The sequence below is a fragment of the Rousettus aegyptiacus genome, unplaced genomic scaffold (assembly GCF_014176215.1).
Source record: "Rousettus aegyptiacus isolate mRouAeg1 unplaced genomic scaffold, mRouAeg1.p scaffold_m13_p_1, whole genome shotgun sequence".
Taxonomy (NCBI): domain Eukaryota; kingdom Metazoa; phylum Chordata; class Mammalia; order Chiroptera; family Pteropodidae; genus Rousettus; species Rousettus aegyptiacus.
The window spans coordinates 88,097,190-88,120,581 of NW_023416284.1; positions in this window are offsets into that span (position 1 = coordinate 88,097,190).

The following is a 23,392-nucleotide window of genomic DNA, read 5'->3' on the forward strand; positions in this document are numbered from 1 at the left end:
CAGCCCTCTCAACACCTTGATTTCAGACATCTAGCTTCCAGAACTGTGAAAGAATAAGTTCCTCTTGTTTTAAGCCACCAATTTTGTTATAGCGGTCCTAGGAAACTAATACAGTTAAGATTGTCAAGGTGGGAGGCAATACCATGGAAAGGTCATTATTCGTTATAACCATACTGTCATATATTTAATGGAACTTTATATTTTCAAGATGGCTTTTGTATGTGCTTTGGGTTAAAAGACTTGAGTTTGAGCACCACTGTTGTGTCGGAAACGTGGAAATGTAATGATGCCTAATTTAAGAGGTTGTGAGGAATAAATGAAATAATGTCTATGAAACTGTTTAGTAAACTGTTAAGGTCTATAAACAAGTTGTTTTTAGTATTTTTATAATCACGCAGAGGAGCAGAAAACACCCAGGACTAAGAGAATGGTTATTCAGGCCCTTGGCCTCAGTAACCGCTTGATTTCCCAGCCCTTAATGTCATGTTATGAATGGCCAGGACCACCTTCAGGTATATCAGCTTCTGAAAAGTTAAACAGTGCTCCCCTTCCTCACCAAGAACAGAAGGAAGTGGTGACAGTTCATAGTTAAGGACCAGGACCTCCCCAAATACGTCACCACTAAGCATCCCTTTATTCACTAAGGGAGGGTGGGAGAGTGAAACCAAGATGAATAAGAAGCTGCTTCTGCCCTCAAGAAGGTCATAGTCTACTTCGGTCAGTGCTGTGACTCTGCTGCAATGGCCTTGGGAGTGTGCACACTTCCTACAGGAAGAACGTGGAACGGTGTCTGGGGAAGGCCTCCAGGAGGAGGTGAGGTGAAGCTGCTCTACAAAAATTGAGTGTAAGGGGATGGTTTCAGTTTAGTAAATGCTTACTTATTAACTACTCCATTCTAGGTCTGTGCTAAGTGTAAGGGGGAGAAAGAAAGTATGAAATCAGTCTGGGAAGCTCTCTCTATTGTAAGGAAGTTTAATCTTCATACAATGAAAGGAAGCAACAACATAAATTGTGTGATGTCAGCGACTAGGGCTTTGAGTACAGGAAATAGGGAATTTGGCCCGCCAAATTCTGAATGGATGTCTGGAGGGTTCTTGCGGGTTCTGGTCCGAGTGTCTCCAGTCCACCTAACAGACAGGTGAAGGCTGTTTATGTAATCCGCGGCGCCTCACGGGAGACTGGGGAAACTGGATGGGGAAGCTGGGCAAGGGCTGACTGCGCACTCCTGGAATCCACGCTCAGGGCGTTGGCTCACCTCGGCGGGACACCTGCGCCCGCCCTCCAGCTGCGAGGTCACGCGCGCCGCAGCCTGGCGGTCGGTGGGTGACTCCCAGCGCCTTCTGTAATCCTGCCATCTAGCAAGCGGAACCGCGCTGCTATTAAAACCCGGGAAGCCCGCCCTTATCCACCTACCCCGCCCCAGCCTGGCTGAAGGGAGTCCCAGAAAGAGCCCATACCAAACTAACCCCGAACTCGCGCAAATCCTGGGTCTCCCTCTCCGTAGGACATCTTGTCATCCCGTTGGCACTGGGTTTCCAAGCTCCTAACCCTTTTTACTGTTTGGGGCTCTCCATGGAAACAGGGCAGTCCTCTGAGTTTAACTTCATCCCTAACACAGCAAACACTATAAATGATCAAGATTTTTGTTGCAGGTGCTGGTGGTAAAGATTCGTTTCTGAGAATGAGGAAATAGAAAAGGCAGATGGATTGATCTTTGAAAGCGAAACTGCGTCCACTCCCACTTCAGGCTAAACCAATCTTGGGTGAGATTCAAAATTTTTTCAGCACCTTTGAAAGGATGTCTAGGTTTTGAGTCAGATTCAGTCCCCAATATTCACTGTGGCAGACCATATTTGGAGGATGTCTTTTTAATTTTTTTAAAGTGTCAATTTTTCTCTTATAAAAAATTTCAAACATACATGAAGTAGGGAAAATAATATGATCAACTCTCATGCACCCATTATCCTCTTTAACAATGATCAACTCATGACCAATTTTGTTTTACTAATTACCTCCCACTCATCTTCCCCCTTTCTCACCATTATTTTTAAGCAAATCCCAGACATTATATTTCATTACAGACTGATAAAAATATCAGTATGTAAACTCATTTTATTTATTTATTTATCTATTTATCTTCCTATTTATTTGTTTGTTTGTTTGTTGAGAATTCTTATAAGAGTTTATTTGAACCAAACTGACAATAGCCAGGGGAGCAAAATCTCAAATGCTCCAGAGAAAAACAGTTTTGCAGTTTATTCATTTGAAAGTAAAGAAGGAAAAAACTTTTTAAAAAGTACAATTATGTAATAATTTCCCACTTCTGTATTTTTTGTACAATGGAGTAAACCAACTTTGTAAAATTCCAGAAAAGTACAATGATCACATCTTAAAAATGCACGATTCTTCATTATAAATGTACAGTCAATGTTCACATTTCTGTTTCATACTTTAAAAAAATGGATGGCAATTAATTTGTTCAAACTAGGATGCAAACAAGTCCGCCAGCACATTTGGTCAGTATAGTCTTTAAATCTCTTTTAATTTAAAGGGTTACTTTCTCCCTCTTTTTTTTTCTTCCTGGCAATTCGTTTGATGAAGAAACTTGCCCTTTGTCCTATGATTTCTCAAACTGGGATTTGCTGACTGTGTCTCTGCAGTGGTGTTTAAATGATTCTGATAGATTACGAACCCTGATGGGCTTCAGGTTCATTATTTTTGGCAAGCATACATCAAGTGGTTACTTCCTGTTGTATTACACTGTAAGGCACATAATGTTGAATAGCCTCTCTTTTTATGACATTAGGATTGATCAGTGAGTTCAAGTGTTGTCAGCCTGATCCAATATTTCAAGATTCCTCAATCAGCAGCTGTTGACGATAAGTTATTGCCAAGGTTGATCATTTCTTTAGGTATTACAAAAGAGTAATTTCTTTCAAACTTTCTTCATTTATTAGCTGGAGTTTATACTAAGGAACTGTTCCTTAACTATTTTTGTTATCCTAGATATGTTTGTACAAGAATGGTAGTATAAATACTTAGTCTTTATTTACTAGTTTTCAGAAAATTGAGTGGTTTCTAGCATCCTCCAAAAATGATCAATGAATTTATTTTTTAATTATTATAATAAACTGATGGAAGTTTTTTTTATATAAATGATGTACTTCAATTAATTGCAGCTATTATCCTTATTAATGCTCAGAGTATCCCATCTTTGACTCTTCAAGTTGTCTTCTGAGTCATTTTTGACATGACCCCAGTAGTTTTCTCACGATTTGATATGACAAGGTGTTCCAGAGTTATCTTGTCTAATTTTTATCCCAGAGCTGGAATTAGTCAACTTTCCAGGGGGACATTTTCCTTTCACTGGAAAATAACATTTGGAGATTGCCATCTAGGTATAAGCAGTGCTCACTCTAGTGCATGTAGTTAGGCCATATTATTAGGCCTTCTTTGTGAACAGTTAAGAAATACATTTTTTAGAGAGAAATGAGTTTATACTGCTTTTCCAATTCAAATTTGGGATTAATTGTTTTTATTTCTGTTTAGTTTAGTTTTTTTTATTAAAAAATACATTATATGAGAAAATCTAATCTCTTAGGTTAAAAATTTTGGTTCTTAGTAACACTAACATTACTCACTTTACCAAATGTATATGCACAAACATATAGTAGATTCTGAATAACAATGATAATATTATCACCAAGATGATAACAGACAAATTTGTTTTGTCATTAGGATATATTCCACTAAGGATATATAGTCAATATCTGCATTTTAAAGTCACTTAAATAACTCCTCTCCTCTCAAATAAATTTTGTTTTATAATGATGTAAAATATTTACATGGTTCCAAATGTACAAAACAAGGTATATTCAGGAAAAACTAATTTCTATCCTTTCCAACCAGTTTTTCTTTGCCCCTATAGTGTTTTGTTAGGTTCTGGTTATCCCTTCACTTAAAAAAAATATATAAGCGAACAAATATGTACATTTACATTCCACCTTTTATAAGTAAAATGTAGCATACCATGTGCACTGTTCCCCATTTTTCATTTAACAATATATCTTGGAGGTCATCCTATAATAATACTTAGGTAATCCTTATTTACAAAATGGTTAGAAGGCACAGGTGTGAGCCTGGCTGAATTTCCTTAAGATACAATGTCCAGCATCATGTTTTTCAGATTCCTAGAAAGGAAGAGGTCCAGATGGACCAAGACCACCTTCAGGGGCATGGAGTCTTCAGAAAATGCGGTGAAAGAGGAAAAGGGGTAGCCCCTGGTCAGTTGCCCAGTCCCCCTGTATCTGCTTCTGAACCAAAATACAACTGGATGCTTGCTTTCTCATTGCATCATTTTTAATTATCACCTGTTGATTTACATTTGAGTTGCTTCCAGTCTAGTCCTATTACAAACAGTGCTGCGATGAATAGCATTGTGCAGAGTCTTTTGGTGTATCTGAGGCTATATTTTTGATATAGGTGTACTGAGGGGAGGGAAACTGAGAGAAAGAAAGAGGATTTAAAGCAGGGTCAGAGACATCCGGTCTGGCCCAAGAAACTCAGAGAATGTAACCTTCCTAAAGGGGTCCTGGAAGCCTAGCTTCAACCCTACCAGCTGTAGCACATCTCAAAGTGAGGGGATAACAGGGAAGAGATGGAGAGAAAGGCAAAGGGACAACTCTAGAGACGGGGTGATCTGGCTGCCAGAAAACAGAAACGGTTCCAGTTTCTGCAAAAAAGACTTAGGAATGAGGGCCTTTATTCTATCTCCCGATGTTATCTAATCTCACACCCTCTTACTGCAATATTAACTTATTTTCCATTGCTGGATGTGAAGGATTAGGAGAGATGGAAGATATAGGAATGTGAGGAAGAGGAGAGAGAGTGGTCAGGTTCATCGAGATGGTTTAGGCGCATTTTTACTCAGGCAGACTTTATTCATCTCTAGACCCAACGCCTGACTGAACTGCGACTTCAGTAAATACTAGTTGGGGGTGGGGAGTAGAACAGGAAGGAGTCAGCGATAGGGACTTTCTTTATCCACCAGGGGGCACCACAGCCGAAGCAATAAAGAAGATAACAGTAGGGCAGAGACCTGGGCATCCGGGTGGTTTTTCCTCAACAACACCAGCATCCCTTTTTCAAGTCTTCAGTACCACCCCCGTGGGCATTCTCAGTACCCCGGGCTCCATTCCCTCAGCCCGACTTCACTCAGGGACGCTTGACAGCTCTCAGCCACTCACTCAGCTCCACCTTGAGCTCTTTTGTCTACTCAGCGCCACACTCTTCCCTGGGTTCTCAGGGCTGACTTGGTTTAGGGACGTTTCAGTAAAAGAGGTCCTGCTTCCAACTAGGAGCTATGATGAAGGGATGATTTTTCCTGCAGAGAAGGCCCGGAATAGGGAGTGGAAATGAGTTGAAGGATGGTGATTTGGTGACACTGGTGTAGTTCTGTCACCTCTGAGAGTGAAGGAAAGGAGAAAAGAGATATCGGTGGGAGCAATAATCCTCCATTGCCAGAAAGTGCTGCTGAGGGATAAAGGTTAGACTCAAGAAGGTATACTGAACAAGTTAGGAGTGGGTTATCAGGGGTGTATTATTTCTTAGGGGAGGTATAATTTGGAAAAAAGTAAAGATGGATGAGATGTCCCTATACCCACTCCATATATCTGCCCACATGCCATCTTAGCACCTGAAATCTAAAAGAACTGAGGATTCCACAGCTCTTCCTCTTCCTCTCTCAGCTCTCAGTCCCTTCTACAGTCTCTCTAAATGCCTCTTTCCACTCTGTCTCTATTCCCTTCCAGCTCAGGCCAGAACTGAGGAAAATCACTCATTCCTACCTAACTGCTCAGGGAGGATGGTGTTAGAGAGTGCTTTTTTGCAGTCTAGCCTCCTGCCTTCCCCTGTAGTGTCAGTTCAGTGCAGCCTCAGCTGTATTTTGCATGAATAGAGCATTTGGGCTCCCTGTAGACTTGGCAGTCCCCTCACCACACCTCAGGAAGCCTCTAGTGTTCAGAGGCAGGACCTCTACCTGGAGAGGATAACTCAGGATCTAAGGTTTTGTTTATTTTAGGATTATTTTTCTCCGATAAGCAGTCTAGGAATTGGGGAGAGAAAATCAATTTTGGATTGATAACAGAAGCTGCAAATTAAAAACAAAAACAAACATCCTGCCACTATCAGTAACAACAACAGTCAGTGGTACTCTGTGAGCACCACTCTCACTCATGGGGAGTGTGGAAATTTTCAGGTTATCTCAGTGACAGCAGGAAATGGGTCCTGGTCTATATGCTTCCAGGGGCCTGGGATGTGAAACATTCAACAGGGCACAAAGCAGGGAGCACAACGTTGACTTATCCTCTGCAAACACCAATGACTCCTCTCATGAAGAAATGCTAGAATAGATTCCGCAAATCCTGCCCTGTCTTTGGAATACATTATGTCATTTCTGGCTTCAGCAAAATGAGTTCTAAGTCTGTCTTTTCCACTTCATAGTCAGGGAAATAAATGTATAATTTTCTATTACTTTTAAATATTTTAAAATTTGGGATTAGTTACCTTTTTTGTGAGTTGCCCAAGTTTCAAATAATAAAGCATATCCATATGCCTGTTCTTCTCAATTGGCTGAGGAATGGGCATTCAGCCATATTTGGCCTGCCTGTGATCATAGAGACAGAGTTCTTCCTCTTTGCTTTTTTCACTTTCTCCAAATGGCAGAAACAACCATCAGTTTTCACTTATAGTTCTTTATGTAGTTTTCATTCATGCCTTTGAACTATCTACTTTTATCTTTCTTCCTTTCACCTTATGGACAGAGAATGGCATGAGATGGAGAGAGTCATGAGAGGTTGAGCTAGAAACCCAGGACCACACAGCAAGACACTGATTAGAATTGCTTTGGAGAAATGGGAGCCAGATTTGTCTCTCATATCCTCAGTGGACCAAGAAGGTATAAAACACTAAGAGATGTCCCTTCTGCTCCCCTGAGATGGCTATCCAGCCCAGCACTGTTCATAGAAATATTATCTTAGCCACAAAAGTCACTAAAAATTTTCTAGTAGTCACATTAACAAAAAGTAAAAAGAAACTGGTAAATTAGTTTTAATTATATAGTCTATTTAACTCAATATTTAAAAAATATTGCCATTTCAATATGTAATATAAAGAATTATATCTATATTTTACATTCTATTTTCATATGAAGTCTTTGAAATTCAATGTGTGCTCTTTACTGACAGTGCAGTTGAATTTGGACTTTCAAGTGCCCAACAGTACATGTGGTCAGCAGCCACCTAATTGGGCAGTACAGATCTAGTCACTCCCTCACTGACAACCGAGGAGAAAGGACTGAGGACAAAAGGTACTCTGTAGCTTCACCTTTTAGCCTCAGAAGGCAGCCTGCTATGGTGCCAGCCATTCAGGAGCAGATGTAAATAAATATGTATAGGATCTTATTTAAAAATAAAAAATAAAGTGGTGTCCTATCCCCCTAAAGCCTGGATGTCAATCCCATCCCCCTCTTCCTAAAAGAGAAACCGAGAGGCAAAAGGAGACAGAGCTCCTGAAACAGGGAGCTCAGTGCCCCTTCTCTCCCAGTGCAGACTTGATGGGCTGTTGACTTGCTTGCACCCTGGCAGAATTAGGAGAAAGGGGCAAAAGACCATGTGTGATTGGAAGATGAGCCCAGAACCTGGGGACAATGGCCTAGATTTTCTATAGTGGTGCTAGCCTGGGTGAAGAACTGTAGAGTGGAACCCCTAGATGGGAAGGCTTTTTCTGGGACTCTATACCCTTCTAGTGCCATGCTGGCCCAGAAAAACATAGAGGTACAGGCAGCTCCCCTGAGAGCCACCAGCTGGGCCATGGGGAGCAGTCAGCGACCTTCTTAGGAGAGGTCCACATAGCTAGAGCCAGAGCAGAGGAAACATTAGAAGCACTTTGCATACAAGATTTTCCAGGGTCCAGCCACCCCAACCACATCATCTCCCAATAAGGAGCAATGACCCTCAGACTAGGGAACTATGGAAATTGAACCAGTGGTATGAGTAGACTCCCCAGTACCCACCCTATCCTTTGGGTTTTATTAGCTCTAGGTGGGAGTTAGGGGACTGTGTGTGTGTGTGTATTTACAGGGGACACAGAATAGACCATGCTCATCACTACAAACTGTGCCTTTGTAAGCCCCTCCCCTACTCCAAAATTTGTCCTGAAGTGAAGTACATTGAAATTCGAAACTGGAACCAAACTATTTTAAAGCTGAAACAACTATATAGTTGCTGGATTGGGTGAGATTACACTCAGTGAGATGAAAGAGCTCATCAAAGTGGAGCAGTTCCTGGGAAAAGAGAGGCTCAAACAATAAAACTAAGAACAAGAACAAAGCACTGTGCCTTGTTTATGTCTGGTGAGTAGAGACTCCTGGCTGATTGGTGGGGCTTTTAGGCTATTTCCCTGGCCTTTTGCATGGGTGCATGGCAGGTGGGTATGTGTGGTGAGGAAAGGGTTGTGATATTTCTAGAGAAAAAAATCTCCATCTAGACACCTTTACTCCTGGCCTAGCCTTCACAATGAAGAGAGTCCTTACAAATATCAAACCTTCTTTCTAGTTGCAAACCCAGACAGCTTTTTGAAAACTATCTGACCAAACATCTAAAGCCCAAGTTATCACTCCTGTTATGGCTGATTTCTGTTTCCCTTTAAGGTTGGAAGAGGGATTTCTCTAGAATTGAGTTGGAATCTATTTTCTCTTCTGTAGCCAGAAATTGACAGAGCTCCAGTGGGTCTCAGACAAGTAAAAGCCACTTGTCAGAGATCACACAGTCCTTAGAAAGGGACTCTAGGAAGGCAGGATCCTGTCTCTTTTCTGGTCCACCAGGCAATTGAGCATCAATTTCCCAACAGCCACTGCGCTTGTCAAGGGAGCCCTCTTACAGCTCTCACAGGTGTCAAGGAGGCAGACAAATAGCATACGATGAAGACAGAGCGCAAGAAATGCCTGAAAGGGAGCACCAGGATGCATGGACTATGTTCAGCAGAGCCTGGCATTTGAAGGGCCCTGTGATTATTATTGGTATGCAAGAGTTACAGTCCAGTTTCTGTGAGGTAATGGGGCAGAATTCCCTAGAAGTAGGTGAACAGAGAAGGAGACAGCCTTTCCCTTACCTTCAAATTTCTTCAGGCTCTCTGCAATAGAGTCACGTCTTCATTTTGATTTTTTGAGTTTTTTTTTTTTTTTATCCAGGCCCAGAGAAACAGGGGGTGGGCTGAGAAAGCAAAGCCCTTCACTGCTAGGAGCTAAGCTTGATGGTGAGATCAGGGGATGGGGTTCAGGGAAGGAGGAGCTGTAACAAGGAGATGGGATGAGGTGATGGAGTCCTGGGGGAAGAGAGTTCAGGGGACAGTGAGATGGGAATTGGTCAGGAGCTCTGGGCTAAGGATATGGGACTGGGGTAAGGTTGGGCACAGTAGGATCTGGAAGTGGAGATGGGAGAGGAAACCAGAGAGGAGATAAGATAAATGGGGCATAAGGAAGAGGGAAGAAAGAACAGGGGAACCAGCAACCACCCAGTTTGTCAAGGGGGCATGCAGGATATATAAGAAAATAGAACCTGTGCTGGAGAAATAGGAACCTGAAGAAAACAGTTCTTCTTTTTAGCAACAAACCTACTTGCCATGGAGCAACTTTCTATGGCTAGGGACATTCCAAGCTGCTGGGGACAATTTATTATTAAGCTACAGGGATAGGAAAAGTGAAGCTAGGGATGCTGGGAGGGTTCTACTACAGAGGTCCTAACCGAGCTCTTCTTCAGAAATAAAATCAATGCCAAAGAAGTAGGAACCTGAAGAAAATAATTCTTCTTTTTAGCAATCAACTTACTAGCTCAGCTTAGGCCTTTCCTATCTGCAGCCTAAGTATTTGACTGCAAAGTTAGGCAGACTGTATGGGAATTCATGAGGGAAGTACACTGATTGTGTTTGGATATATGATGAGCATTGTAGGATGATGAAATCTGTATGCAAAATGCATTTGGAATGGCCCATTATATCTGCACAAGACGATTATGATGTTCCAGAAAAGAAAGAGAAACAGCACATTTGGTTAATTCATAAGCACCAATGAGGAAGTGCAGACTCTTCTGGATGTGGATGGAGCAGGTGGAGTGAGAACACTCAAACCTTTATTTGTCTTCCCATCTACCATGAGGGGCTCCTCCAAGAGGTGTGATATGCCAATAGGTAGAAAAATGGTTAGACTTCAAGAGGAACTGAATGAAGAGGAAGGGGAGCAGGAGTGAGATTTTGGAGAATTTTGCCTTAGAATCTAAACTAGAGATGGGGTGGAATGCAGAAGGGCAGGAGAAGGGCTGGAATGGTTTTGTTCATGATTCCTGAACTGGTGGGAAATGATTCCTGAACTGGTGGGAAAGGAAGATGAATCTATAAGGATCTCAGCTTCCTAGAATGGCAGGTTGCAGCTTCTTCAATGAATTGAGAATTAAGGAGAGGACATACTGGAACATAAGGAAGATTACATGAAGGTGGAAGAGAGCAAGCCTGGAATTGGATTACAGGATAGTTACAAGATTATGTGCTCTCTTGAGGGTGGTCAAAGTACATTAACATAGATGCATAAGAACATGGACGAGGCTTGCTTAAGGCCAAAATACAACTTTTACTAAAGAAGTTATATGCCTAGGGTGTGACTACCCACCATGACCTTCCCAGTTAGGCATTATGATCAGATCACCCTGTGAGGTTACTTTCTGTAGAACCCCTTTTTGGTTCACATTTGTTTGGTCTATCTGTGTTTTTTCCTGCTTCTTGGTGTTACCACTGGGGTGATTGAAATCCTGCATCACCCCAGAGGCATGGATTGAGGGTCCTCGATTCTTCCCCACCAACACAGAAAGAATTATAGGTCAGTGAGATTTACAAAAAGTAAGATTTATTGAAAGTACATTTTAGAAGGAGACAGGCCACGCTAAGGAAGCCTGCAGCCCTGTGAATTTGGGAGGTGAAAAGATAAAAGATAAAAGATAGAGTACTCTCCAAAGGAGAAGTGGGGTTTTCAGTGAAGAGAGCTGTAACCTTGTAGAAGTGGGGAGGTCTGTATTATTTGGGCCGGGATGGGAGGTCACCTTGACTGACAATTGGCTGCTGTATAATACTTTGCTTACTGCACATGTGCTTCCCCGGAATTCAGTCTGTTATAATTAGCTTAATGAACTTCCTGGCATTGGCATGATATAATGATGGTATAATGAGGCTGCGGTTATGGGCAGGTTAGGGTAGTACTTTCTGGGCATGTGTTTGTGGCTGGTTTAGCAAGCAGCTCTTATGGCCTTTGTGCTCTAGGATTTGGCTTGATTTATAACGCTGAAAGAAAGGTGTTCCTGTGTGGTCCTTAAGGAAGGTCTTCAAGGGAGGTTTTTATGATCACAGAGCTGGGCTTTTACTCCTGTCACTCACACCTGCCTAGCTACCAAATGTCGGTGCTTCTCTGATCCCCTGTGGCTGACTAGGAAAAGATCAACTAATATCACCTATACTCTCTTCTGGACCCCAACATATCTGTGTCTTAACCTTTCCTCCTTCCTTCTTGTGTTGAGGGAAGAGTCCTTTCTCTCATCCAATTTTGTCTGGATCCCACCTTCTAACATCACCTCACCTCTCTCCTTATGTACCCACTAGGAAGCACACCATTCGTTTTTGTCTGATCTTAATCTTAGGTCAAACAGGGACTGTGGGTGACTTTATGGTTATACTCAGAGTGATCATACATTCTGGTTCACTTAGGACAGTCCTGGGTTTCACCTTTGCCCTTATATAATTAATAGTACCTCCTTCCATTCTCAACAGTGTCCAATTTAGATGATAAATTGTATAGTTACCTTATTATAGCAACTACTGGAAGCCAAAATCTTTCAGAAATGTTATACATACCTCCAGGCCTTTCTCTTTGTTTGTTTTGAGGTTAAATTAAAGCATCTTAATATAAAATATACTATATTACAATTTAGAGTTATTCTAACTTCCCATGGAGACAGAATTTAACTTTTACACAGCTTTTGTTTGACTGGCATAGTGATTTTAAAAATAATAGTAATTTGAATGCCTTTAGAAAGGGTGGTTATTTTTCCTATCACTCCCTATTACCTTTGTCTGTCTGGCCCCTTAAGGCATTTGACATTTTTTTAACTCTAAGATATAATTGACAATAACATTGTTTAAGTTTGGGGTGTACAATGTGATGATTTGATACTTGCATATTTTGTGAAATGTTTACCACAATAAGGTGTCCACTTAAGAAATGCCCACAGCTATACAGAGTTTTTATAAAAGTCTGTTTGAGTCAAACTGATGACAAGCTCAGGAGCAAGATCTCAAATGTTCCAGAGAGTAACAGTTCTACAGTTTCTTTTGTGTAATTGATTGAAATTAAGGAAGGAATAGAGACCAGGCAAAATGGCATAGATGATAGAAGCTTCGTTCATCGCCTCTTGCAACCATATCAAAGCCACTGATATATAGGATAGGGAAGTCAAGGACACCCAATCAGAATGGCAAGAAAAAAGTTACCAAGAATATAATACTAATTTAAGGAGTATATGAGACAAACTTAAGGACAACATCCATGTCATAGGGGTACCTGAAGAAAGAGAACAAGAAGTCGAAAATATATTTGAAGAAATAATGGTGGAAAACTTTCCTAACTTGGTGAAGGAAATAGACAAACAACCCCAGGAAGCTCCGAGAGTCCCAAAAAAGATGAACCGAAAGAGGCCCACACCAAAACACATCGTAATTCAAAAGCCAAAGGTTAAATACAAAGAGAGAATCTTAAAAACAGCAAAAAAAAAAAAAAAAAAAAAAAAAAAGCATTTAGTTACCACCAAGGGAGCACCCATAGGACCGGCAGCTAGCAAAGCTGTGATTTAGAGTAGAAGGACAGATAAAGAGCTTCCCAGAAAAAAAAAAAAAAAAAAAAGCTAAAGTAATTTATCAATACCTAACACATAGCCAGTATTACAGGAATTGTTAGAGGGACTTCTTTAAGAAGAAAAAATGTGTATCGAATACAGGAATAAAGAATAGTAATAACTACATATCTATGAACAAGTACCTCCAACCAAAAGATAGGGAAGTTGAATGGATAAGAAAATAAGACACCTATATACGTTGCCTACAAGAAATTACTTCAGATTAAAAGACATACACAGACAAAAAGGAAGGGGATAAAAAAAGATATTGCCTTGATGGACCTAGAGAGTATTGTGCTGAATCAAGTAAGTCAGATAAAGACAAATACCACATGATTTCACGTACATGTGGAATCTAAAGAACTGAATAAATAACAACAACAACAAAAGAAAAAACAAAAACAGAAACAAACTCATAGATAAAGAGAATGTTTTGAGGGCTACTAGATGGGAGGGGTTTGAGGAGCATGGTGAGAAAGGGCAAAGGGATTAAGAAGTACAAATGGATAGAAACAAAAGAGACATGGAGAATCACTTGGGCTTTTGGCTAAGATCAAGTGCAAAATAGTCATGGAGGTATAAAGTGGAGCATAAGGAAAATAGTCAATAATGTAAAAAATATGTAAGGGGTAAGAGGGGTACTAGATTTAGTGGGGTTACTTCGTGAGTTATGTAGATCTCTAACCACTATGATGTACAATTGAAAATAATCTATTATTGTATGCCAACTATAATTGCAAAAAATCTCCTTGAATTATACAAAGTAAATATGAGCAATTAATTGTTCATTATATTTCAATAAAGCTGGGGAAAGAAATTAAGGAGGGAACTAAGGAAGATTAAATGAAGGTGGGAGAAAGCAAGGCTGGAATTGAAGGCTAGTTCAGATTATGTGCTCTCATGCTTTAGAAAGGGGGTCTAAAAGGGTGTTCATATATTAGAAGGAAGGGTCTGAAAAGAGGCGTTTTAAAGATGTGTTAACCTAGATGCACAAGAACAATGGACAGGGCTGGCTTAAAATTCTTTCACTAAAGAAGTTGCAGGCCTGGGACATGAATACCCACTATGACCAGCCCAGTTAGGAATTTATTATCAGATCACCCTGTGATGTTACTTTCCATAGAACCCCTTTTTTCTTCTGCAAAGTTAGTTAACACATCTGCACCTCACATGACTACCTTTCTGTCATTGTTGTTATGGTAATGTAACTGTGGTTCTACTATAGTCTTATGATTGTAACCACTTTTCTTTTTCCTTTTTGTCCTTAGAATCTCTCATGTTTTGTATACATAAAAATGCCTTGTTAACTAATGTATAACTTTCAGAGAAACAACTTGCTTGATCGAGAACTCTAGGAACAGACTTTAAAAGATGCCAGCGTAGTTCCTAGACCGTTTGGTGTTGAAAAAGATTGACTGCAAAATTCTCCCCAGACCTCTGCTTGACCAGTTCTCCAGGTTGTTTATCAGAGCAGGCAGCAAAGCACAGTCTTGGCTGACCTGGGGCAGCTGAAAAATGGAGCTCCTCACCTCCTCCTCATTATTTCCTTTGTTCCAATTGCATCTCTCCAGGTGTCCTGAAAAACAAGCCAAGGCCAGGAAGACAAGATAGATGGCTTTGGCAGCCCCCTCCCCTCTAGTAAGAACATTAAAGATTTACTCTCATAGCAACTTTCAAATATACAATACTGTATTGTTAACTATGGCCACCACACTATACATAAGATCCCAGAACTCATTTATCCTATAACTGATAGTTTGTACTCTTTGCCCAGCATCTATCCATTTCCCTCACCTCCTCAAGTCCCTGGCTACCACCAATCTACTCTTTGTGTGTTTGATATTTTTAGATTCCAGATATAGTGAGATCATATTGCATTTGTCTTTCTCTGTCTGACATTTCATTTAGCATAGTGCCCTTGAGGTCTATCCATGTTGTAAGGGCAGGATTTTCACTTTTTTTATGGCTGAATTATCTGGAAAAAAAAGAGGGGGTGGTTCTATGGAAAGAAACTTCACAGAGTGATCTGATCACAAATTCCTGACTGGGCAGGTCATGGTGTGCAGTCACTGTACAGGCATATAACTTTTTAATAAAAGGTTTATCTTTGCCTTAAGCAAGTCCTGTCTATTGTTTCTGTGCATCTAGGTTAAGGCACCTTTGAAATAAGTTGTAACCACCCTCAAGAGAGCACATAATCTTATGAACTATTCTATAATCCAATCCCCACCTTGCTTTCTCTCACCTTCATGTTGCATAAAAGCAGCTGCAAAACTGTTATTCCTGGGAGCACTTGAGATCTTACTTCCCAGCATATATCATCAATTTGATTTAAATAAACTCATAAAAATCCTTTACAGGTTTTGGTGTTTCTTACGTTGAAAAAAAATATATATATATATATATTTGCTTTCTTTATTCATTTTCTTTATCCATTTAATATGGGAAAGAGGCATGAAAACTACACAGATTGACTAAATATTAAACCAAGTGGAATTCAGAACCTGCTATGTTGTTAAGACTTGTGCCAGGGCTGAGCAGCTGAATTGTGCCAACTATGCCAATTGTCAAGGCTGAGTGGATCATATCAGCTTTGCCAAGTGTCAGCGGTACTGCTGACTGAGAAGGGAAGATTTGATGGTGAAATGCCCAGTTGGAAGAATGCTCAAGAGGCAGACATGAGGATGAAACAGCAGACACTAACTTTATTGTGAAGAGTGCACTTCTGTTTCTGAAAGTGCAGTTCTATTGGGGAGAGCGCAGTCTATTGCACGGGATGTGCAGTATTGCATGCACTTCTGCTTCCCTTTCTGTGCTTCTCTTCTGCTCTCTGGGGGACCGCTTTACCCCTCACACAGCAGAGTACAAAAGTGGTGTTTAGTCCCACATGCGTGATACAATAAGCTAAAGTTGTAATGGCTGAAAACTGACTGCTAGAAATTTATTACTTGCAGGAAAATTACTGCTTGGCTATGTCCATGTGAACATGGCTATGTCCATGGGAACATAGGCTATCACTCATAGGAACATAACATTCTAACAATAAGCTTTCTGCACCTGACCTGTGAGTTGACAGGTAATGAATAGAAGAAAGATAGTCCTTTGTGTTTAGACAGAATGAAGAATAGGATTTTGGGCTTAAAAACCCTGTACCTCTACATTTCAAAGCTGCTTAATTTGGGGTCTGCGTACCTCTGGCAGACCCAGCTGGCTGAATAAAGAGTGTTTCCTATAACTCACTGAGTCCCAGTGTCCATGTATCTTTCGGGGGCTGGTGGCTACAACAAAGTATGTTACATATTTTCTAAATCTGGGGTCCTATTCCTAGCCGCAGACCTGGATCACAGCCAGACCTTGAACCAGCCAGACCTTGGGCCAGTCAGGTCTTGGATCAGCCAGGCCTTGGATCACAGCCAGGCCTTGGATCACAGCCAGACCTTGGGCCAGCCAAGCCTGAAGCCCACAACTTGGAACCTGGTTGATCAGCCATACGGCCAGACCATGAAGAACGTACAGAATGAAGATTCCTGTAGAGATTGCTAACAACTATTTATCCATACCTTTAACATTTACCCATACTGTAAAAGCCACACAGGAAAACAAAGACTTTAAGCTGTACCTTACAAGTTAAAGATAATCCCATTAATTCCATTCTTTATTTCCTATAATCAGTAACTTTTCATAGAAACTAAAAATAGCATATATAAACCCAGCTATTTACATGCTCAGGGGCTCATTCTCTGACTGAGAGCAAAGAAGGGCCTTATTGGAAGGTAGAGATATTCCTGGCTTCACTTTTTCTTGCCCTATAGTTTAACAATAGAGTGTCCCCAGTGGCTTGACTCAGAGCTTGGAACATCCCCTGCCATAGAAAGTTGCCCTGAAACTTATGATTAATGCCTTTATGCTTTCTGATCACAATTCTTCTGGTCCAGCATTCTTTTTAGGCTACTCCCATCTTTGTTCCTGGGTTGCTAATGCCACTGGAGGACCACGTTGCCAGAGGAATGGCTCTGTGAAGTACAACACACCCCCCAGAACCATTGCATAGCCTCTGAAATAATGCCCATATTTTCCCTGAAATACCCTAAGCCAGACTGAGAAGGCAAGGCAGTTTTTGAAGGTGTTAACCTACTGCTTTCCCAGATCACTGATGCTCTGACAATAAATGTTTATTCTAAAAATCCCATGTTAAGTCCAGGTGGGCCCTATCCCTACCTCCCATAGTGTGGGAACCAGACTCTTCCCTTACCTTTGTGTGAGAACCAGACCATGCAACATCCAGTTTGGCAATGCTACATGCTCAGCTCCTGTTTCACTGGACTTTTCTCTCTTCCCCGCCAATTTACCTGCCCAAAATATTCCCACTGAAAAAGCTCTCCCCAAGCCCCATATAAGTTTCGGGTCCTTTTGCATTCAGAGCTGACACCATCTTTGGTTCAGCCCGGCTGTCACTCCACTACAATAAACCTTACTTAACCCCTTTGGCCTTGGGCATTCCTTTGGCAAACCTAACGTTCCAACTCCTGTGTAGGTCTATTGGCTGAGCGGCACAGGCAGAGTGAGCCCCAGACTCAATTGCCCTCTGGTTACAAGAGGAGACCATGTCTCTGTCTGTGGAGCATTATTACTTCTCTGATAAACTCTCCTTTGTCTTTAACTCTGGTTTGCTCTTGAATTCTTTCCTTCATGAAGTCAAGAACTCTCTCTAAGTGCAGGGCCTGAGTCCCCAGTCAGGGAGGACTAACCCTGTCAGGCATCACATTCACTCATCAATGGACACTTCGGTTGTTTCCATGTCTTGGCTACAATAGTTCCCCTTTATCTGTGGTTTTGCTTTTGTGGTTTTAGTTACCCAAGGTCCAAAATTATTAAATGGGAAATTCTTGAAATAAACAATTTACAAGTTTTAAATTGCACCCTATTCTCAGTAGTGTGATGAAATCTCTTGCTGTCCCACCCCACCCCTCCCTGGACATGAATTATCCTTTTGCCTGTCATATCCATCTGTATATGTTACCTGTCTATTAGTCACTTACTAGCCATCTTGGTTATCAGATTGACTGTCAGGTATTGCAGTACTTGTGTTCAAGTAACCCTTAATTTACTTACTAATGGCCCCAAAGTGCAAGAATAGTGATGTTGGCAATTCAGACAGGCCAAAAAGAAGTCATAAAGTACTTCCTTTACATGAAAAGGTGAAAGAGCCCAACTTAATAAGAAAAGAAAAAAATTGTATGCTGAGGTTGCTAAGATCTATGGTAAGAATGAATCTTCTATCCATGAAATCGTGGAGAAGGGAAAACAAATTTGTGCTAGTTTTGATCCTCCTTCTGACGTATCATTAGAAGTTCAATAGTAGCTTAAGGCTATATCACAATGCCTACCTGTCTCTTCATCTCATCACATAGGAGTTTTATCATCAAAAGAAGATATAGTACAATAAGATATTTTGAGAGAGAGAAACCACATTCACATAACTTTCATTATAGTATATTTTTATAATTATTATATTTTATTATTAGTTATTGTTCTTAACAACTTAGTGTGCCAATTTATAAATTAAACTTTATCATAGGTATGTATATAGAGAAAAAACAAAGTATATATAGGGTTAGGTACTATCTGCAGTTTCAGGTATCCACTAAGTTTCTTAGAACATAACCCTGCATATAGGGGTGGAGGGACTACTGTATTGCAAATAATGTTGCAATAAACATGGGAATGCATGTATCTCTTTGAGATCCTGATTTCATCTCCTTCAGATATATACCCAGAAGTGGAATTGCTGGATCATATAGCAGTCCTATTTTTAGTTTTTTGAGTATCTTCCATACCGTTTTCTACAGGGCTATGTCAATTTACATTTCCATCAGCAATGCACTAGAATTTCTTTTCTTCCGCATCCTTGCGAGCATTTATCATCTCTTGTCTTTTTGATGGTAGTCATTTTAACTGGTGTGAGGTGATGTTATTGTAGGTTTAACTGACATTTCCCTGATCATTAGTGATGTTGAGCATATTTTTATGTATCTGTTGGCCATTTGTATGTCTTCTTTGCAAAAATGTCTACTCAGTCTATTGAATAGATATTTTAATCAGATTATTTGTGTGTTTGTGTGTGTGTTTTGCTGTTGAGTCATGTAAATTTCTTGTATATTGTAGATATAACCCCTTATTAAATATATGGGTTGCAAACATTTTTCTCCTATTCCATAAGTAGTCTTTTCATTTTGTTGATTGTTTCTTTTGCTGTGCAAATGCCTTTTAGTTTGATGTACTCCCACTTGTTGATTTTTCCTTTTGTTGCCTTTGCTTTTGGTGTCGCATCCAAAAAAAAATCATTGACAAGAACAAGATCAAAGAGCTTTTCCCCTGTTTTCCTCTAGGAGTTTTATGTTTTCAGGTCTTACATTTAAGTTCTTAATCAATTTCAAATTTATTTTTGTGAGTGGTGTAAAATAGCATCCAATTTCATTCTACTGCTATGGATATCTTGTTTTTCCTGTTTTCCCAACAGCATTTATTGAAGAGACTGTCCTCTTCCCATCGATTTTTCTTGACTCTCTTTTCAAATAGTTGACTGTACATATGTGGGTTTATTTCTGGGCTCTCGATTCTGTTCTATTGGTCTATGTGTCTGTTTTTATGCCAGTACCAAACTGTTTTGATTAGTATAGTTTTGTAATATAGTTTGAAATTAGGAAGTGTGATGCCTCCAGCTTTGTTCTTTCTCAAGTTGCTTTGGCTATTTGGAATCTTTTCTGGTTCCATACAAATTTAAGGATTTGGGGGTGTGTGTGATAATATGGGCATTTTAACCACATTAACTCTTTTGATCCATGAAAATGAGATATCTTTCCATTTATTTATGTCCTCAATTTCTTTCATCAGTGTCTTATAGCTTTTGGTGTATAGATCTTTCACTTTCTTGGGTAAATTTATTCTTAACTACTCTATTGTTTTTGATGCCATTGTAAATAAAATTGTTTTATTTCTTTTTTCAGACAGTTCATTGTTAGTTATAGTTAGAAATGCAGCTGATTTTTGTATGTTGTTTTGTATCCTGAAACTTTACTAAATTTATTTATTCATTCTAACAGTTTTTTTTATGGTATCTTTAAGATTTTCTATATACAAGATTATGTCATCAGCAGGCTCTGATGATCACAAGAAGCCCTCAGACAAAGAATTGCAGGATCTGGTAGTTGGAAGTTGAGCTAGTATGTTAGCAATGGAAACTGTCAGGATATGGTCAGATATTGATAGTATCTGATACAGGGAACCAATCCATAGAGATTTAAGATAGACAAAGAATCACACATGACCAGCAGCATGGAAACCACAATCAAGGACACATGCACCAGAAGCATGGCAGAGTGAGAGATATCCCCAAATCTCTCCCTTTGAAACAATAATAAGCCAAACATCTAAAACTTAACAAATAACACCCAACCAGCACATATGCACATCTGAGCAAGTGATCTGTGAATAAGAGCTACTACAGGTCAGAAATGCAGGAGTCGGGCAATAGACTGGGGGAAACAAAGGTTCTGCCTCTCCCAACAGGAGCTTTTTACAGGAGGAGGGGGAGGAGAAAAGTTTTGGTTGATTCTCTGGACAGCCTTTCCTGAGAGAGCTGTTAGTACTATGCAGCTGCAGTGCCCAAGGATCTGGGCAGAAAGAAAAACAAAGTGAGATGGGAGAGAAGCAGCAGTTGATTATACCAATTGCAGTTGTAAAACACAAGGCTGAGCCACAACCCTCATCCTCCAACCCAGAGGGTGTCCCCCACCCCACCACATATCCTCCAAGACTAGTGCTGCAAGTGCTACCTAAACTATCACTAACACAGACAGGGACTGAGACTGAGACTGAGGATAGTGATCTCGAATGAATTTTTATAAGAAAAAAAAAGGCATTGTTAAGGCTTTATATAAAGTAGGGATCCAAGAGGCTTAGACGCCAACTACTAGAAACCAAAAGACAAATGCCTTTTTAGCAACAAACTAAAGAGAGACCTTTACATAATAAATTTTCTTTGTGTGTGTGTTTGGGGGGCAGAATACACTTCCATTGACATCCAGGCAAAAAAATAGTCCATCAAAACAATGAACAAACAAGGTGTCAAGGAAGCTCAGGAGAAAAGAGAAAAATCTCCAGAAAATAAGCTTAAAGACATAGAAAATATGTGACTTAAATGACAGAGAATTTAGGATGATACTTCTGAAAAAACTCAATGAGATCCAAAATAATTTATATGAACAATTCCAGGAATTGAAGCAACAATGAGATCAGAGAATGAGTTTTTTAGCAAAAATATTAAAACTCTTAAAAATAACCAAATAGAACTTCTGGAGATGAAGAACACACCAAAAGAGATGAAAAATGAAATATCAAGCTTGGGAAATAGAATTGACCAAATGGAAGAAAGGATCAGTGATATCAAAGACAGAAATCTAGAAATAAATCAGAAGGAAGAAGAGAGAAACCGAAGAATGAAAAATACTGAAACAGAAATATAAGAACTAGCTGATGCCCTCACGAGAGGAAATATAAGAATAATGGGTGTTCTAAAAAGGGAAGAAAAGGAGCCAGGATTAGAAAGCATTTTCAGACAAATAGTTAACAAGAATTTCCTAACTCTAAGGAAAGAGCTGGAGCTTGGAATTCAAAAAGCGAGCAGAACACCCAATTATCTCAAACACACACACAAAAGGCCTTCTCCGAGACACATTATATTTAAATTATAAAAAATTAATGACAACGAAAGAATTCTCAGAGCAGCCAGGGAAAAGATGATAGTAACCTATGAAGGAAAACTCATTAGGTTATTGTCAGACTTCGCAGCACAAACCTTACAAGCCAGAAAGGAGTGGAATCAAATATTCAAACAATTAAATGAAAGTAGCTAACAGCAAATAATAATGTATCCAGAAAAGCTCTCCCTTAAAAATGAAAGAGAAATAAAGAACTTTCTAGACATACAAACTGAGGGAATTCTCCACTACGAGGCCTGCATTACAGGAAACACTGAAAGAGATCAGCTCACCTAAAACAAAATGACAAAAAATACATAACTGTGAGTAAAACAACTAGCAGCAGATAGAAGCAGAGGAGTACAACCCTTATTAAAAACAGAGCATTATAAGCTTAAACAATAAGAAAAGAATTGCTATAGCAAGATAGTAATGAATGTTCAGCATACAGAGGGACAAACTGAGACGAAAATGACTAAAAAGGAGAGAATTCAAAATTAAATTCGCAAAAGGGAATGTAGATAAGGCACATATAGAATAAAATGGACTACTAGATATTTATAACTATCCTCTATATATTCGTAATGGTAACCATAAGTGAAAGGTTCAGAACTGAAGTATATAATATAAAATAAGAAGGACCAGAGGGAAAATCCACAAAACCCAACCAAAATAAAAAACAATCAAAACAAAACAAAAAAACAAACCAAAACATAAGGCAAAGGAAGCAATGGAAACACCAAGCTACCAGAAAGCAAAAGAGAAAATGGCTATAGAAAAACTTCATATTTCAATAATCACCTTAAATATAAATAGACTGAACTCAACAATAAAAAGGCACGGAGTTGCAGAATGGATCAAAAAACAAAACCCAAATATGTGCTGCCTCCAGGAGACACATCTCAGTTCCAAAGAGAAATATAGACTCAAGGAATAAAGGTGGAAAATGGTATTTTAAACAGATGACATTCAGAAAAAGTGAGAATAGTGGTACTAATATTGGATGAAATAGACTTTGAAATAAAAAAGGTAAAGAGAGATACTGAGAAATCTTTCATAATGATAAAAAGGAATCATGCACTAAGAAGATATAACATTTATTAATATCTATGCTCCCAATCAGGGAGCCCCAAAATATATAAAAACAATTACTAACAGAACTAAAAGGAGAAACAGACCAAAACACTGTCATAGCAGGAGAACTGAATACTCCACTGTCACATATGAACAGATCACGCAAACAGAAAATCAATAAGGAAATAATATCCTTAAATAATACATTAGACCAACTGGACATATTTGACATTTGCAGAGCCTTTCATCACAAAACAACTGCTCATATATTTTTCCCTAGTGCACATGGAACATTCTCAAGGATTGACCACTTACTGGGACACAGAGATAGCCTCAACAAATATAAGAGGATTGAAATTATACCAACCATATTCTATGATATAATGCCTTGAAGCTGGAGATCAACTAAAAAGAAAGCAGGAAGAACCACAAATACATGAAGATTAAACAACATGTTACTGAAGAATGACTGGGTAAGAGAAGAAATAAAAAGAGAGATCTAGAGACATATAGAAATGAATGATAATGATAGTACAACATATCAAAACTTTTGGGACATGGCAAAAGTAGTCA